At 40.9% G+C, this 14498-nt stretch overlaps 1 protein-coding gene across 2 annotated transcripts in view; it reads right to left on the bottom strand.

Moving 5' to 3' along the window:
* The window catches only part of LOC109867232 (C-Jun-amino-terminal kinase-interacting protein 2-like), a 136373-nt gene that overhangs the window by 27933 nt on the left and 93942 nt on the right, over positions 1 to 14498 (bottom strand). The gene's annotated exons all lie outside the window — the stretch shown is intronic.

The raw sequence follows: 14498 nt of genomic DNA, 5'->3' as shown, positions 1-14498 counted from the left end.
AATGACGTACCCAAAGTAAACTGCCTGTTGCTCAGGCCCTGAAGCCAGGATATGCATTTAATTGGTACCATTGGAAAGAAAACACTTTGGTGTTTGTAGAAGTGTTAAAGTAATGATGGAGGAGAATATAACACAATAGATATGGTAGGCGAAAATCAATCAAATACAATTCCTATGGCTGCTGCCACAGGGTGTCAGCAGTCTATGTTCAAGGTTTCAGGCTTGTAACTTCAAAAACTAATAAGAAATATCCGTTTTAGTACAGGGACACAGTCTTGGAAATTTATGTTTGCGCACGCCATGAAGACCGGACGCACCTGCTAAAATTGGTTTCCTATTGAACATATTTCTTTCCATAAGAAATATTATAGTTTGATTACATTTTAGGGTATAGATAGAAAGGAGGAGTAGATAGAAATGTATTTTGACTTGTTGAAACAAAGTTAATGGGTAGATTTTTGGATTCATTTCTCTGCAAGTTGAATAAGTGGATTACTCAAATCAATGGCGCCAACTAAACATACTTTTTGGGGTATAAAGAAGGATTTTATCTAACAAAACAACACTACATGTTATAGCTGGGACCCTTTGGAAGACAAATGAGAGGAAGATTTTCATGTAAGTAAAATGTAAGTTATTTGTGAATGTATGAAACCTGTGCCAGTGGAAAAATATTTTGATGTGGGGTGCCGTCCTCAAACAATCGCATGGCATGTTTTCACTGTAATAGCTACTGTAAATCAGACAGTGCCATTAGATTAACAAGAATTTAAGCTTTCAGCCGGTATAAGACACTTATATGTACCTAAATGTTTAATACATGTGACAGATACTGTATATTTTATCTGAGCAAGTCAATGACATAGCCTACTGTACAAGAGATACTTCACATCATTTATGGGCGATTGCTTTTTATTAGTAGAAAATAATATATGTGATCTACATTTTTATATTACCTAGTAATATTTTAGTCATATTGATAGTGTTGTGTATTTATGATATCATAATGTACTCATAACAGTGAGGACATCTAAACATTGACATATGACATCATTTATCTACAGTAAAACACCACCAGATCAATCAGAAGAGGTCATGATAACCCAAATAAATTGAACAACTTGTTAAGGGATTTTTTTATCAAAAATGACTAATTATGTATACATTTCAATCAGGACTGACTAAACAGAATACTATTATGTTACTGTATAGGTATGACATTTCTTTTAATCCTAGTACTGAATATAATGTGTGTAAGTATAATCAAGAATTAGAACAATGACTGTCTGTTCCTTGGTAGAAACGAATGAACTTATCGTCAGACTGGCTAGAATGCTTATCTACACAGGAAGACCTTGGCTTGGTCATAAATTATCTAAATTGGTGATAGAGACGATGTTGGAAGGCTTGACAACTAAACTGCCAACAGACAGTTCGAAACCTAATGACGTCATTTTCCGTTTATAACCTGTTGTAAATTGTATCATGTTCAGTACTCTCGAGAATAAACGCTAGTGCTTGATTTTGAGACTGGTCTCCGCCCATTTTATGCAAATAAGTTTCTTACAAATCCTTAGAAATGGGCTGAGTGTATTAATTGAATTGGGTATTAATCATATAGGAATTGAATTCCTCTACCACGACTACAATCTGATCCTTGACAGTGGAGAGAGTGGACAACTATAAATATGACTGTGTGTGTGCGTCTTTTGAGGAGCGATCCCCAGTTCTCAGGTTCCCAAGGACATCCCTCCTAGTGGGTACAGACAGAGCTGACATTCCCTCCTGTTACAAGCCTTTCAGGCAGCTTGGCGGAAGCAGAACCCTTCTGCTGACTGGGGAAAACCAGAGGGATATTATGAATGAGTTTTCACCTCTTTCTGTCTCAAGGATAGGAGACAACATCATTACATCCAGATAAATTAAATGATTCTGCAGTGTCGGTCACAAGTATTCTGCTAATGGACATGCACATAGATCTGACTTTCAGCTCAGGGTTGTTTCTGATCTAAATACTAGCTATATTGCTTACTGAAAAGTTCAGTGATCCTGAATGTAACCTGGTTTGACAGGGTTGGGTTTTCTGATAGAGGGAGAGTGAGAAAGAGAGAGAGCAGCCTTCTCTAATGAACATGGCTAAAACAGAGGCTGTTAGCCATAACACAACAGCACAGCTACAGCAAGAAGCCCATCACAGCTCATATGGGCTGAGTTAAGCTTCCGTAAATGGAACGTAATTCCATTTTGATGCGCTTTCCTCTCTATGAGTATTCTGACCTTGAACTTCATCATGAGAACAGCATGCTATTCACCTGGTATTTGTTCGGAGGGGAGATCTAAGAAATGAATAAGTGGCGGAGGTGTGTCCACAGATACACAGTATTCTGACCATGTATCATTTGAAATATTAGCCACTATCGGGAGCCACCATCAGTAATACCACATACATTTATAACTGTCACTTTAGTGTTTGTTTCTTCAATTTGTAGGTTATATTTTGCATCATTTCATTTCATTCTGATTATCTTTCTTTCCTCTCAGGTCTGTGTAGTTGTTCCTGAGGGTCGCTAGCATTAGTGGACCATATTAGGCAACGTTGTGCAATAATATGTACATGTAGCCTATTTGAATCATTATGGAAGTCAGACACACATAGCAGGTTAAACCTGGAGCCTGGTGCACGGTTCACCATGACTGGACCATTGTCATACAGTTCCATGATTAGTAAGGATTAGGGAATATTTATAGGATTATTGTTCAACCCCTATTGTACACTTTTCCCCACCTTCCAAAATGTCATGGATTGAACTTTAATATATGACTCAAACCACTGTATTTTGTATTCATCACTATACAGTATTTAGTGTGTAAAGGCTCCAAAGCATTTTTTAATGACTCATAACATACTTTCCGAACTCCAAAATGTGCCTAAATAACCTACAATATGAGAGTATTTTTACTTTTACCAGTTGATGCTGAAACGGAGACGAATATGTATAAAACCTCAGCAAAAAAAGAAACGTCCTCTCACTGTCAACTGTGTTTATTTTCAGCAAACTTAATTAACATGTGTCAATATTTGTATGAACATAACAAGATTCAAGATCCGGGCTCTTCGTGGGCCTTGGCAGAACACTGACATTCCTGTCTTGCAGGAAATCACGCACAGAACGAGAAATATGGCTGGTGGCATTGTCATGATGGAATGTCATGTCAGGATAAGCTTGCAGGAAGGGTACCACATGAGGGAGGAGGATGTCTTCCCTGTAAAGCACAGCGTTGAGATTGCCTGCAATGACAACAAGCTCAGTCCGATGATGCTGTGATACACCGCCCCAGACCATGACAGACCCTCCACCTCAATCCCTCCTCGGTGTAATGCTCATTCCTTCGACGATAAACACGAATCCGACCATCACCCCTGGTGAGATAAAACCATGCCTCGTCAGTGAAGAGCACTTTGTTGGCGACGTTGTTGCCGGTGATGTCTGTTGAGGACCTGTGTTACAAAAGGCCTCAGTCCAGTCTCTCTCAGCCTATTGCGGACAGTCTGAGCACTGATGGAGCCGACAGAGCACTGACGGCAACGACAGAGATGGCCGACTCGCTTCGCGATGCTAGGAAACAGTATTTAGTTTTTTCATGTGTCTTACATTGTTACCCCAGGAAATATTAGGTTTTATTAAATACACTCGGGAGGAACTATTGGATATAAGAGCAACGTCAACTCACCAACATTACGACCAGGAATACGACTATCCCGAAGCAAATCCTCTGTTTGGTCCACCACCCAGGACAATGAATCGGATCCCAGCCGGCGACCCAAAACAACGGCGCCGCAGAAGGGGCAGACGGAGCAGTCTTCTGGTCAGGCTCCGTAGACGGGCACATCGCGCACCGCTCCCGAGCCTACTACTCGCCAATGTCCGGACTCTTGACAACAAGGCAGACGAAATCCGAGCAAGGGTTGCCTTCCAGAGAGCCTTCAGAGATTGTAACGTTCTTTGTTTCATGGAAACATGGCTCACTCGGGATACGTCATCAGAGTTGGTACAGCCGGCAGAAACAAATATCTCTCTGGTAAGAAGAAGGGCGGGGGTGTATGCCTTATGATTAACGAGACGTGGTGTGATCGTAACAACATACAGGAACTCAAGTTCTTCTGTTCACCTGACCTAGAATTCCTTACAATCAAATGCCGACAGCATTATCTACCAAGAGAATTCTCTTCGATCATAATCACAGTCATGTATATCCCACCCCAATCAGACACATCGACGGCCCTTAAAGAACTTCATTTAACTCTATGTAAACTGGAAACCACACAAGGCTCCCTAAATTTTATCAGCATATAGAATGCGCGACCCGGGCTGGCAAAACCCTGGATTATTGTTATTCTAACTTCCGCGACGCATATAAAGCCCTCTCCCGCCCTCCTTTCGGAAAATCTGACCACAACTCCATTTTGTTGCTCCCAGCCTACAGACAGAAACTAAAACAGGAAGCACCCGTGTTTGGCCCTGTCCGGGGGTGTCCTCGGATGGGGCCACAGTGTCTCCTGACCCCTCCTGTCTCAGCCTCCAGTATTTATGCTGCAGTAGTTTATGTGTCGGGGGGCTGGGGTCAGTTTGTTATATCTGGAGTACTTCTCCTGTCCTATTCGGTGTCCTGTGTGAATCTAAGTGTGCGTTCTCTAATTCTCTCCTTCTCTCTTTCTTTCTCTCTCTCGGAGGACCTGAGCCCTAGGACCATGCCCCAGGACTACCTGACATGATGACTCCTTGCTGTCCCCAGTCCACCTGGCCATGCTGCTGTTCCAGTTTCAACTGACCTGAGCCCTAGGACCATGCCCCAGGACTACCTGACATGATGACTCCTTGCTGTCCCCAGTCTACCTGGCCATGCTGCTGCTCCAGTTTCAACTTCCACCTGACTGTGCTGCTGCTCTAGTTTCAACTGTTCTGCCTTATTATTATTCGACCATGCTGGTCATTTATGAACATTGAACATCTTGACCATGTTCTGTTATAATCTCCACCCGGCACAGCCAGAAGAGGACTGGCCACCCCACATAGCCTGGTTCCTCTCTAGGTTTCTTCCTAGGTATTGGCCTTTCTAGGGAGTTTTTCCTAGCCACTGTGCTTCTCCACCTGCATTGCTTGCTGTTTGGGGTTTTAGGCTGGGTTTCTGTACAGCACTTTGAGATATCAGCTGATGTACGAAGGGCTATATAAATAAATTTGATTTGATTTGATTTGATTTGATTCAGGTATGTTCAACGCTGGTTCGAACAATCGGATTCCACGCTTCAAGAATGCTTCGATCACGTCGACTTGGATATGCACCACATAGCGTCGGACAATAACATTGATGAATACGCTGATTTGGTGAGAGAGTTTATTAGCAAGTGCATCGGTGATGTTGTACCCAGAGCGTCTATTAAAACATTCCCCAACCAGAAACCGTGGAATGATGGAAGCATTCGCGCAAAACTGAAAGCGCGAACCACTGCTTTTAATCAGGGCAAGGTGACCGGAAACATGACCGAATACAAACAGTCTAGCTATTCCCTCTAAGGCAATCAAACAAGCTAAGCATCAGTATAGAGACAAAGTAGAGTTGCAATTTCAACGGCTCAGACACGAGAGGTATGTGGCAGGTTCTACAGTCAATCACGGACTACAAAAGGGAAACCAGCCCCGTCGCGGACCACGATGTCTTGCTCCCAGACAAACTAAACAACTTCTTTGCTCGTTTTGAGGACAACACAGTGCCATTGACACGGCCCACCACCAAAACCTGCAGACTCTCCTTCACCGCAGCCAACGTGAGTAAAACATTTAAATGTGTTAACCCTCGCAAGGCTGCCAGCCCAGACGGCATCCCCAGCCACGTCCTCAGAGCATGCGCAGAACAGCTGGCTGGTGTGTTTACGGACATATTCAAACAATCCTTATCCCAGTCTGCTGTTCCCACATGCTCAAGAGGGCCACCATTGTTCCTGTTCCCAAGAAAGTGAAGGTTACTGAGCTAAATGACTATCGCGGCGTAGCACTCACTTCCGTCATCATGAAGTGCTTTGAGAGACTAGTCAAGGACCATATCAACACCACCCTTCCTGACACACTAGACCCACTCCAATTTGCTTACTGCCCCAATAGATCCACAGACGACGCAATCGCAATTACACTGCCCTAACCCATGTGGACAAGAGGAATACCTATGTAAGAATGCTGTTCATTGACTACAGCTCAACATTTAACACCATAGTACCCTCCAAACTCCTCATTACCCTGGGTCTCGACCCCGTCCTGTGCAACTGGGTCCTGGAATTCCTGACAGGCCGCCTCCAGGTGGTGAGGGTAGATAACAACATCTCCACCCCGCTGATCCTCAACACTGGGGCCCCACAAGGGTGCGTTCTCAGCAGTCTCCTGTACTCCCTGTTCACCCATGACTGGGTGGCCATGCACGCCTCAAACTCAATCATCAAGATTGCAGACGACACTACAATGGTAGGCTTGATTACCAACAACGACGAGACAGCCTACAGGGAGGAGGTGAGGGCCCTCGGAGTGTGGTGTCAGAAAAATAACCTCACACTCAATGTCAACAAAACAAAGGAGATGATAGTGGACTTCAGGAAACAGCAGAGGGAGCCGCCCTCTATCCACATCGACAGGACAGTAGTGGAGAAGGTGGAAAGTTTAAAGTTCCTCGGCGTACACAACACGGACAAACTGAAATGGTCCACCCACACAGAAAGCGTGGTGAAGAAGGCGCAGCAGCACCTCTACAACCTTAGGAAGCTGAAGAAATTTGGCGTGTCACCAAAAACACTCTCAAAAACACTCACAAAAACACTCACAAAAACACTCAAACTTTTACAGATGCACATCCTGTCGGGCTGTATCACCGCCTGGTACGGCAACTGCTCCGCCCACAACCGTAAGGCTCTCCAGAGAGTAGTGAGGTCTGCACAACGCATCACCGGGGGCAAACTCCCTGCCCTCCAGGACACCTACACTACCCAATGTCACAGGAAGGCCATAAAGATCATCAAGGACAACAACCACCCGAGCCACTGTCTGTTCACCCCGTTATCATCCAGAAGGCGAGGTCAGTACAGGTGCATCAACGTGGGTACCGAGAGACTGAAAACAGCTTCTATCTCAAGGCCATCAGACTGTTAAACAGCTATCACTAACATTGAGTGGCTGCTGCCAACATACTGACTCATCTCTTGCCACTTTGATAATGAAAAATTGATGTAATAAATGTTAGGTTAGATTACTTGTTGATATTACTGCATGGTCGGAACTAGAAGCACAAGCATTTCGCTAGACTCGCATTAACATCTGCTAACAATGTGCATGTGACAAATTTGATTTGATTTGTACCTTCCTGTAACTCGGGCAGTTGTTGTTGCCATCCTGTAGCTGTCCCGCAGGTGTGATGTTCGGTTGTACAGATCCTGTACAGGTGTTGTTACACATGGTCTGCCACTGCGAGGATGATCAGCTGTCCCTTCTGTCTACCTGTAGCACTGTCTTCGGTATCTCACAGTACGGACACTGCAATTTATTGCCCTGGCCACATCTGCAGTCCTCATGCTTCCTTGCAGCATGCCTAAGGCACGTTCATGCAGATGAGCAGGGACCCTGGGCATCTTTCTTTTGGTGTTTTTTTAGAGTCAGTAGAAAGGCCTCTTTAGTGTCCTAAGTTTTCATAACTGTGACCTTAATTGCCTACTGTCTGTAAGCTTCTAGTGTCTTAACAACATTTCCACAGGTCCATTAATTGTTTATGGTTCATTGAACAAGCATGGGAAACAGTGTTTAAACCCTTTACAATGAAGATCTGTGAAGTTATTTGGATTTTTACAAATTATCTTTTCAAAGACAGAGTCCTGAAAAAGGGATGTTTCTGAGTTTATTTAGATGGCTTTCATGTATCCCTATAATCTGAACCTGTGTTCTTTCTATGTATGGTAGTCTGTCGACAAAATTATAATTAAAAGGTACACCGTATTTAAATGGATGCCTTAAGATAAATGCACTGAAAACCCTATTGAATAAAACTCCACACAAATATCTGTTGGCCAGCAAGTGGGAATGTTTTCAGCAGCTTAATTAAATGTATTCAGCAGGTGCAAGGGAACCACGCCTGTAAATCCTGCTTACGCACCTGCATAAGGTAAGTCTGAATACCAACTACTGAGAAGACCGTATCAAAGGCGTACATTTTCTAAGCTAGAATCAGGCCCATAGATCACAGCTAATAGGGAAAATACCTCTATTGAACCTCAACAGGAACAACAGCTACAATGGAATACTCTACCTAGCTCCCATTTACAGCTATAAAAATATGACTACAAATCAGAATATAGAGTGTGTTGCATTGGGTTACGACTGAGAACAGTCTGCTGGCATACACCTGGCTGGCTGGTAGTGTGTTTCTCTGCTGTGTTTTTGGGAGTGTGTTCTTGTTTCAGAATAAACCCTGGATCCACAGGCTAAGAGGAGCATGATTAGACTTCCAGACTCTCAGCTCTCATTTAGGGGAGGGCAGGCATGATTTGAAATGTTGGAGCTAACTGAAGCAGCTCTCTATATTTATATTGTTGGAAGGAGAAAATTGCTGTAATATTTGTTAATGTGTTAGTTTGCTTTGTGTCACATTATCGGTTCATCACATTCTACGAGTATATATATCCAATAACAGGAAACCAAACTCACATATTCATATTAAATCTGTCAATTCTAAAACAGATGGATTAATAGTGATTACCTCCTGATTGATCAATATCATCTGGTCACTGGTGATTGATTAATAATCCTAATGGCTTTTCTCATCGCCCTAATTACATCTCTAACCCCAGCAATGATGTCATTCCTTTTCTGTAAATTAGTGCACATAGAGGAGAGATCTACCAGAGTACAGTATCTGAGAGACACAGACCCACTGACCATATTTGTCTTCTAGCGCTTTGCTATGTCATACTATGAATAATGCATATGAGCAGGGGCATTAATCACTGTTAGAGAGAGAGATGGAGGGAGAAGAAAGAACAGGGAAGAAAAGGAAAAATATAAAGTACCTTCATACTTGTTGTGATACATCCTGAATTCTAAATTGATTAAACCATTTTTTTCTCACCCATCTACACACAATACCTCATAATTACAAAGTGAAAACATGTATTGAAAATTAATTACAGAAATATCTAATTTACACAAGTCAAAACTTTGTGGATGCACCTTTGGCAGCAATTACAGCTGTGAGTATTGCTGTGAGTCTTTAAGAGCTTTCCACACCTGAATTGTTCAACATTTACCCATTATTCTTTTCAAAATTCTTCAAGCTCTGTCAAATTGGTTGTTGATCATTGTTTTACATTTTTTTTGTATTTATTTTTTATGTACCCGAAACATACGACATACAATATACTTGCAGTGAACCCGCTCTACAATTACACCATACTAGTCATCCAACAGACTCTCATTCAGAGCGATACACAGAAGTATCCAGGGTCAATGCCCTGCTCAAGGGAACATTGACAGATCTCCCACCAAGCCCCAAAAAAACGTGAACCCGAACCCTCCAAGATCACCCCACAGTTCCCCAATAGCTGTCCTTCAACCATCCGAGACCCCTCCCACAGCTCCCCCCAAGATTGGAAAATTATATATATTTTTTTAAATAATTCCATTCCATTCCATTCCCCACCCCCAAGCACCAACAACCAAGAGAATGAACTAAAGAGAAAAAAGAACAGAAGAAAACAGCGAACAACAATGTAAAAAAAAGTTGTTGTTTTTTAAAGCAAAGGACAACTAAAATCATAACAGCAATGCCAACTGTACATGTTTGTGTGCATGTCTGGCACTATTACATGTATGTGTGTGTTCTTGTATGCGTTTATTCGAATGAGAGCGTGTGCATATGCATGTGTACAAACACCTGCATGGCATCAGCCTCAGGCAAACCGGCATTAGCTGTAAAACACTGACTTTATTTTTTACTTTTATCTTCGACCATCATTGTATCTCAAGCACAGTAACTCCACTCCCACTTGTCTCCATTTCCACATCCCAACCCTCAGCCCATCCCATCTATCTCTGCTGGCCACCGTCTTCGGATTTTTACGCAACATATATCTTTCAACTATGCTGTGATGTTTAACGTACAATTTCAATCTATCTAATCGAATAGAAACCACATATTGCGAGTTGAAAATAAATAATTAGTATATTAGTATTAGTATATTAGTAATTGACTGACCCGGTCTCTCCAGTTCTCCTAACAGTACTATTTCTAGGGTAAATTTTAGATCAATGCTATGCATTTTCAGCCATTCCTGAACCTGAGACCAGAAACAGGCTACCTAAGGGCAATACCAAAATAAATGGTTTGGAATCATTTTCGCTGAAAAGTCTTTAATCTTGCGTTGTTTTACATATCAACTCATACACCCTGTACCATGGAATCGGTACATCAAAAATCTCTTCCCAACGATTTTGCAATCTGTATGGGACAGTTGTCAACATCCTGGTCCTCAAATTAAACCGGTATACTTTCCTATTTAAGCTCTTTCTATTCCTCTGACAGTTTTGATCCTTTATATTGGGCAGACAGACCAGTTCCCTACCTCGTCCCGCTGCCACCTGCCTCCTCCATTTTTGGGGTAATGCTGTAATCAATTAGTTGTACTCTTGGATTGAGCAGACCTTCCTGTACAATTCTGATAACTCCATGAAGAACATAACTCCACCATTCCAAAATAATTTAAGAACAAAATACACTTTTCAAACATCTTTCCCATAAATACTGGGATTTTATCAACCAGCACATTTGAGTTCAGCCATAATATTTGTTGTAACATTTGTTCTATCATTTCAGGGGGATGAAATTGAAATTGTAGCCAGCTCTGCAATGCTTGTTTGAAAAATAGAGATACTTTTAAAAAAGTATCATTATTTTCATCGAAAATGTGACATGGCAATCTGCACAAAGGCTAAAAGGCAATTTTTCGACAATTGATTAGCTTTTCTTAGTAATCTACTTGAGAACCAATTAGGGTTCAAGTAAAACATTTGAATAAGTGACGCTTTTAGAGAGAGGTTTAGTGTTTTTATATTTTATAATCTCAACCCACCCAATTCATATTCATTATATAGATAGGCACACTTTATTTTGCCTGGTTTAGTGTTCCATATAAAGCTAAATCTTTTTTTGCTCATATGATTTGAAAAACAAATCATCAGAAGTAGGCAGCGCCATAAGTAAGTGAGTAAACTGAGATATGACTAAGGAGTTAATCAGGGCAATTTTTCCATAAATAGAAAGGTACAGTGCCTTGGAAAAGTATTCATCCCCCTTGGCGTTTTTCCTATTTTGTTGCATTACAACCTGTAATTTAAATTGATTTTTATTTGGATTTCATGTAACAGACAGACACAAAATAGTCCAAATGGCAAATTGAAATAAAAAAATACATTTAAAAAAATAAATGGAAAAAAAAGAAAAGCGGTGTGTGCGTATGTATTCACCCCCTTTACTATGAAGACCCTAAATAAGATCTGGTGCAACCAATTACTTTCAGAAGTCACACAATTAGTTAAATAAAGTCTACCTGTGTGCAATCTAAGTGTCACATGATCTCAGTATATATACACCTGTTCTGAAAGGCCCCAGAGTCTGCAACACCACTAAGCAGGGGCACCACCAAGCAAGCGGCACCATGAAGACCAAGGAGCTCTCCAAACAGGTCAGGGACAAAGTTGTTAAGAAGTACAGATCAGGGTTGGGTTATAAAAAAATATCAGAAACTTTGAACATCCCACGGAGCACCATTAACAACATTATCAAAAATGGAGAGAATATGGCACCACAACAAACCTGCCAAGAGAGGGCCGCCCACCAAACCTCACAGACCAGGCAAGGAGGGCATTAAATCAGAGAGGCAACAAAGAGACCAAAGATAACCCTGAAGGAGCTGCAAAGCTCCACAGCGGGGGATTGGAGTATCTATCCATAGGACCACTAAGCTGTACACTCCACAGAGCTGGGCTTTACAGAAGTGGCCAGAAAAAAAGCCATTGCTTAAATATAAAAATAAGCCAAAAGACATGTGGGAGACTCCCCAAACATATGGAACAATGTACTCTGGTCAGATGAGACAAAAATGTAGCTTTTTGGCCATCAAGGAAACCGCAATGTCTGGCACAAACCCAACACCTCTCATCACTCCGAGAACACCATCCACCACAGTGAAGCATGGTGCTGTGGGGATGTTTTTCATCGGCAGGGACTGGGAATTGAAGGAATGATGGATGCCTGTAAATACAGGGAAATTCTTGAGGGGAACCTGTTTCAGTCTTCCAGAGATTTGAGACTGGGACGGAGGTTCACATTCCAACAGGACAATGACCCGAAGCATACTGCTAAAGCAAGACTTGAGTGGTTTAAGGGGAAACATTTAAATGTCTTGGAATGGCCTAGTCAAAGCCCAGACCTGAATCCAATTGAGAATCTGTGGTATAACTTAAAAATTGCTGTACACCAGTGGAACCCATCCATCTTGAAGGAGCTGGAGCAGTTTTGCCTTAAAGAATGGGCAAAAATCCCAGTGGCAAGATGTTCCAAGATTATAGAGACATACCCCAAGAGACTTGCAGCTGTAATTGCTGCAAAAGCTGTATTGGCTTTGGGAGGCGAATAGATATGCACGCTCAAGTTCTGTGTTTTTGTCTTATTTCTTGTTTGTTACACAATAAAAAATATTTTGCATCTTCAGAGGCAGGCATGTTGTGTAAATCAATTGATCCCCCCCCCCCCCCCCCCCCCCAAAAAAATCCATTTTAACTCCAGGCAACAAAATAGGGAAAATGCCAAGAGGGTGAACACTTTCACAAGCCACTGTATTTACCTCACCATGGTTGCAGGATCTTGTCTGTTTTTACAAGTTTTCGATTGAAATTCATTGTGGAGAGCTTATTTACATATTTTGTGATATGAATACCAAGTATGTCTACTTCACCATCAGCCCATTTTATAGGGAAACTGCAGGGTAATGTAAAAGTTTAATTTTTTACACAATATTGTACACTATTACATAATATTGTACACTTATCATAATTAGGTTTTAGTCCAGAGAGTACAGAAAAGTTACCTAGATCTTCAATGAGACATTGCAGGGATCTAGCTTGCGGACTTAATATAAAACTTGAGTCATCGATATACATGGACACCATTGTTTTTAAGCCTTGGATTTCTAATCCTCTAATGTTGTTATTGGGTCTGATTTTAATAACTAGCATTTTGATGGCCCTAATGAATAGATATTTGTTTAACTCCTCTTGACAATTCAAAACTCTGAGAAGTAGCTGTCATTTACTATTTTACACCTGACATTGCTATACATTATTTTTACCCATTTTATAAGAGAATCACCGAAATTGAAAATATCCAGGCATTTATAAATAAAATCCAGTATTACTTTATTAATGCCTTTTCAAAATCCACTATAAATACCAGGCCTGGCTTCTTAGATGTTTCATGATGTTCTATTATTTCTAGTAGTTGTGGTATATTTTCTCCAATGTATCGTCCATGTAAAAAACCTGTCTGATCAGGATGAACAATAGCTGGTGAAGCCCTTTTAATTATGAGTGCTATGCATTTAGCTAGTATTTTTGCATCATAACATACTCTGTATAGGTGTATTCAGACAGCAAAACATTTCAATCCATCACAGTTACATACAACCCACTTAAGATACTCTTCCAGTATGCCATCAAGCCCTGGGGTTTTTCCAGACTGAAAGGATTTAAAAGCCTCAAAGTTCTTCCTCTTTAATCTTCATTCAGTGGGAGAGGATGAGACGGAAAAGAGAACATCTGCCTAAAATATTTAGTTTCCTCTTTTAAAATATCATTAGGAGAATCATAGATTCGTCTTCAGTAATGAATTTCTGCAAATATTTTTTGTTAGCCTTCCTGTATTGGAGATTCATTAAGTATTTTGTGCATTTTTCTCCATATTCCATCCAATTTGCTTTATTTTTGTAATAGACTACATTAGATCGTTCTTGAATAAGTTCTTCAAGTTCTTTTTGTTTTTCCTATAACTTATTTTGCATCTCTGTAGTATCGTTTTTATTGCTATCTACCTGTAACTATCAGTTCATGGATTTCCCTTAGTCTTGTCTCTTTAGCCAGAAGCTGCTTTTTAATTACTGATGAATATTTAATTAAATGACCTCTGAAGGTACATTTAAAGGTATCCCAAACAATAAGGGGTTTTGCTGAACCAATATTATACTGAAAAAATTAAGTTATAAATGATTTTGTCTTAGTTAAAAATAAGTTGTCCTCTAGTAAACTTTTATTACATTTCTAATATCCCCATCCACGTGGAAAATCTATAAAAGTTATGTAAATGCCAATTAGATGATGATCCAATCGCATTCTGTCTCCTAATAAAACCTTCTTAAC

This window comes from Oncorhynchus kisutch, linkage group LG22 (genome assembly GCF_002021735.2).
Source record: "Oncorhynchus kisutch isolate 150728-3 linkage group LG22, Okis_V2, whole genome shotgun sequence".
NCBI lineage: Eukaryota > Metazoa > Chordata > Actinopteri > Salmoniformes > Salmonidae > Oncorhynchus > Oncorhynchus kisutch.
The sequence above is the reverse complement of the archived record's forward strand: the minus strand, read 5'-3'. Positions and strand labels throughout refer to the sequence as shown.